The sequence below is a fragment of the Armigeres subalbatus genome, unplaced genomic scaffold (genome assembly GCF_024139115.2).
Source record: "Armigeres subalbatus isolate Guangzhou_Male unplaced genomic scaffold, GZ_Asu_2 Contig2088, whole genome shotgun sequence".
In the NCBI taxonomy this organism is placed as follows: domain Eukaryota; kingdom Metazoa; phylum Arthropoda; class Insecta; order Diptera; family Culicidae; genus Armigeres; species Armigeres subalbatus.
Genome location: NW_026942933.1, coordinates 20,994 through 26,277, shown reverse-complemented (window position 1 = coordinate 26,277; position 5,284 = coordinate 20,994). Strand labels below are relative to the sequence as shown.

The following is a 5,284-nucleotide window of genomic DNA, read 5'->3' as shown; positions in this document are numbered from 1 at the left end:
TTGTTTATATTTGCATGAGAGTAAATCTGACATTTGCTTAAAGTAAAAAACTGCTACGTCTGACTGCAATGAGAGCTCTCAGCAATCATTCGCTCGCGCGAGTGATTTGCTTGCAACGTCTGACGGAGCCTTTACACCATGGAATCTAATGCATTTCATATCACTGAGATGTTCTTCACAAACTCAGTTCAAATGACAATGTTTATAGCAAATTCCATACTAGACCCCGCCGCGATCTCATATATTTACACTGAAAAAAAAAACCGTTGTAAAAAATACTATTTTGTAGACTACGCTCTGTTTTTAAAACAACCATGAAATTTCATTAAATTTTACCGTGGTTCCAGAGAAATTCACAACTGTTTCAGTTCAAGTGACAACATTCCGCATGGGCCACAGTTGATTTCTACTGCGCGCATGGTAAAATCAAACGGGTTTGTTATCTGCTGAAAATCGTCGGTGCGTATTCTTAAAATAAACCTCGGAATGGTAGTTTCGACTGCAATATTTTTTTGCGTGTATCTAACAAATGTTATGAATTGATTCAAACACACTTGTATGGGCATTCGAACACGCCTAATTGTGTAATTCTTTTGAAGAGAAAGCACATGTTTCGCGTATAAACTAACTTTTTCAGCTAATATTTTGTAGTATTTTTTCCGAAAATTCTGGTTAAAAACTGTTAAAAACAATAAAAATAGTTGAATTTAGTCACAGAAAACAGACATACAAGTCCGTTCTCAATCGTGTGTAAGGAATTTAACAGACGTTTTGAAACGCAACACAAGTGGCAATCTCGTGGAGGCGCTGGCATCGCATAGTTTCTCTCATCAAAAAGCTGTCAAAATTTTAGGCGCCACCACCCACCATAGACATAAACAACAGATCATCCTCCTCACTCTGGTTTCAATTCCATATGTGATGTTCTTTCTCACACTAACGCAAGCGATTTCTCTCCCATCATAGAGCGCATGGTTTGTTTTGTGATTGGGGAAGATCCATTAATTACGTAGCGCCAAAACGAGCCTGTATGATACTTCCTCTTCCATATGTTACACTTTTTAAATGAATTATCTAGAATTTTTCAATCGATTTTCACACTTCAGGCCACCCTCTCTCCCCTCTTAGCGTTATGGAATTTATGGATGTTCCCTGGGATGTTTCGTTGGTGAACAGCAGCTACCACCTTTGTCTGTATTTTCATTATTGTACCGTGGACCCCCGGTAATATGACCGTTTTTAATCTGAACACTTTTTAATTTGAACCCCGTTCGTTTGAACATCGTTCAAATTAAAAATGGATCAAACGTCATTTAGCACGTGGAATCGGGAAAAGAAAAATGGAACATCGTGAAACGGAACGCAGAACCAAAACAAACCAGCGAAGAGAGCAGCCAGAAACCAGTTTATCTGATGCGAATAGAGTAACCAGAAGTTTAAATTAAAAATGAACCCCGTTAATTTGAATGAGGTACCGTTCAAATTATCGGGGGTCAACGGTAATTCTTTTGAATCTAGGTGAATGCTTCTGCTATCTGTTGCTGGTGTTGGTTCGTGTGGGAGTGCTATCAGATTCGTCAAATTGACGTTTGAATCTTTGTTTACAAAAGCAGATAAGTCATTTTGAAAATTTGGTATTGATTTTCGGGAGAAACGTCACATAAACACGCTTAGAAGATAATGGCCAAAGCAAGTTTATCGACCATTTCAGATAACAGATGGTGCTGTATTCACTAGTAAGGTTGCCTCTATTTTGATGTATGGGGAAGAGCGAAGTGACCTATATTGTTTAATATAATATATTTGGAAACACCTTAACGATGAACGCTCGCTGCTTCTGCTGCCTCAGCACCTCGTGCGATGGTTACCAAGTCCGATCGATCGACCCATTGATCGGTGGATGAATTCAGCTGACTCCGTCGGTTGGAGTGTTGGAATGTGTCGAGCCCCGGTTGGCAACGTCGTTAACTTACGCCAGATTATCTGCAAGCTGCAGGCAATTTGAGTGGTTGCAGTCGAGACAGCGTTCCACTTCTCCACCGCTTGACACTACCTCTGGATAAGGTTATCCGGAGTTGTGTCCCGGCCGCAAACGTCTAGCATTGCTCTTCTTTCGACGTCGAAGCGAGGACAGATGGGTGCAGATGGCGGACGGTACGAGGAGGCGAATGAACCACGAGTTGCATCAGCTGTTGGGAGAACCATCCATCGTTCACACCGCGAAAATCGGACGACTGCGGTGGGCCGGGCACGTAGCCAGAATGTCGGACAGTAACCCAGTGGAAATGGTTCTCGACCGCAGCGCAGCGGGCAAGGTGGATCGATCAGGTGGAAGATGACTTGCGGACCCTCCGTAGACTGCGTGGTTGGCGACGTGTAGCCATAGACCGAGCCGAATGGATATATACCGCACAGGTGACTTCGGCCTTAGTCTGAATAAATGGAATGAAAATGAATGAACAAGACCATTTCAATCTAGGGAAGTTGTTCAGTAACAAGAATTTCTGTGTGTTCCTCGAACTACCATTGTTAACCAGTTCATGAAAAGTTAGTACATCCATAGAACCCTAACTCGAACTTTTTTCAGCAGTTAGTTCAGCCCAGGTCGATGGGCCCTGGTTTTATAACTTATTGCTAGAAAATATGTTTCCGCTGCATACAATTTAGCCTCAAACGAGAGGAATTTGAGTCTTTCAACCATGTGCAGGGTAAAGTTAATTTTGTTATAGCTTGAGCTTGAGCTTGATTGACTGCTCGTAGTTGCTACTCCATTATGACCAGATCAGCTGTTCTTGCACAGGGAACCAACAGATGTTTGCTTGGGACTAGCACACATCTTCAATGTACAAGTACTGGTGATCTCATTTGTTAGGTCATACTGGCGCCTGCCACGTCAGAATGCAAGTCAATGTAGAGAAGGGGAGGAAATGATGATGCAATCACTCGCCCACTGCAAGCCGAATATACCTCTGCACTTGCCACGAGTTCATGCGGAATTTGTTGGAATTTCTGGGTTAGGTTGGAGAGGCAGAGGTCCGTCTTGGTTAACGAGCTGCCAATGTGATAGATAGGAGAAGGTAACTGATGGAATTTCTAATTGGATGTAGGAAACGAGCTCTATACGTTCATTTCCAATTCTAGCAGATTAATGTTAGAATGCTCAAATTGAAGGTATAGGAATAGTAATGGAAACGGTATGGAAGTCCATTTCCAGTTCTAGCGATTGCTAGAACATGAGGAATAAAGAGAAAGATACAAAGTAGGAGAATGGAACGGACCTGGGATTGAACCCACGACCTCCTGCGTATGAGGCAGAAGCAGTAGCCATATGACTACCAAGCCCGCCTCGAAACAAGAGAGATCATGCACTGAACTGATTAATTTTATTACCGGCCGCGCAATGCAGAACACAATAATTCGGCCGACCGCGCGATCGTTCTGCTGCCCGAAACATGAGAGATCACGCACTGAACTGATTAATTTTATTACCGGCCGCGCAATGCAGAACACAATAATTCGGCCGACCGCGCGATCGTTCTGCTGTCCGAAACATGAGAGATCACGCACTGAACTGATTGATTTTATTACCGGCCGCGCAATGCAGAACACAATAATTCGGCCGACCACGCGATCGTTCTGCTGTCCGAAACATGAGAGATCACGCACTGAACTGATTAATTTTATTACCGGCCGCGCAACGCAGAACACAATAATTCGGCCGACCGCGCGATCGTTCTGCTGTCCGAAACATGAGAGATCACGCACTGAACTGATTAATTTTATTACCAGCCGCGCAATGCAGAACACAATAATTCGGCCGACCGCGCGATCGTTCTGCTGTCCGAAACATGAGAGATCACGCACTGAATTGATTAATTTTATTACCGGCCGCGCAATGCAGAACACAACACAATAATTCGGCCGACCGCGCGATCGTTCTGCTGTCCGAAACATGAGAGATCACGCACTGAACTCACAGGGTAAAGTTAATTTTGTTATAGTTTAAAAACTGCAATTGGTACACAGAAAGAAAAATCATTGATCAAATTAAAAGAAACATTGGTTAAAATAAAAAGTTGCATTGGTTCTTTTTCGTAGAGAGTTGCATATGTTCAAAACGAAAGTACGCCAACTTTTACAACAACCATGGTTTTGAAAGCCTCATACCACCCGAAAATTAAAAGTTTGAACTTTCAAAACAAATTGTACAAATGTCAGATCAAAATGGTTACACTGTTAAATAGAAGAGAATGGAATATGTAAATTCAGAAACAAACTTTTTATTTCCCCAAAATGAAACCTCCCACCCCTCCATTTATTTTTTTTCTTTTCAAATAAAATATAATTATTCAAAGTTTTATCTTTTTATTTTATTACTTTCATCAGTTTGATAGTTTGTAGGTATATATTCGCCGCTGAGAAATATCTCCTAAGCTTTATCTGCATCTCCATCAGTAAGGTTCTCCTGTTTGCCGGCTTTAGCCTGTCAAAAATAATGTGTCAATAAAGAAAAGCATAACACTTTTTTCATCGTACGAACCTAATCATAAGATACGGCATCCACCTCGGCTCCCACAATTCCGATAACCAATTTTCGCAAAGAGTGTCCATTTCTCCGATAAGCGATGATGGCGATTGTATACCTCTCCAAGTAAACCGAGTTTACGGACGGCTACTTTGCCAGTGGTAATGCTGCAAACAAAAATATAACCGCATAGATTTAGTCTATCAATGAAATATAAATAAACTTAAATATTTTATTCAAGCGTACCTGCTTCAGTTTGAATTTAGATAGTCCTTCTCTAGGTCCTTCTGCGGTTCGGGATTTTTCTCACAATCCAACAATGCGTGTGTGACTTTGCGGAAAAAATATTGAAGAGCGGCCGGGAAAACCATCGAAAATTCCACTATTCTGACAGCGGATGGATACACTGGAGGAAATGCATTCGGCATTTCGGCATAAGTGCAATTACTTTCCACTATTTAAAACTTTGCAACTACTTTCGAATGCTATCTTAGGATTAGATTAGAATAGGATTAGAATTAAAGTATAATACAATAAATATAGAACAGATTTTAAAATATTTTGAAGTGTTTTTCACTTCATGGTTCGAATTTTGTCGATATCAAAAATGTATTGGTTAAAAACATTCGCATTTTTTTTCTTTGGGTGCGTTAATCTGATGCCCCGCGTTGTTGCACGTAGTTACACGATTTGACAGTTCTACAGTTTTAATGATGAAAGTACAAACTTTCAAATATACAGTCATGAACTGACAAAAAA

General features: G+C 41.1%; 1 long non-coding RNA gene across 1 annotated transcript; it reads right to left on the bottom strand.

Annotated features, from left to right (window-relative positions):
• Window positions 1-4,311: 4,311 nt before the first annotated feature.
• On the bottom strand, window positions 4,312-5,037 carry LOC134203751 (uncharacterized). Its single transcript, XR_009977692.1, has 3 exons — window positions 4,772-5,037; window positions 4,541-4,692; window positions 4,312-4,483 (listed from the first exon to the last, which is right to left on the bottom strand). It is a non-coding gene; the product is annotated as an uncharacterized LOC134203751 (long non-coding RNA).
• Between the last annotated feature and the right edge of the window lie 247 nt (window positions 5,038-5,284).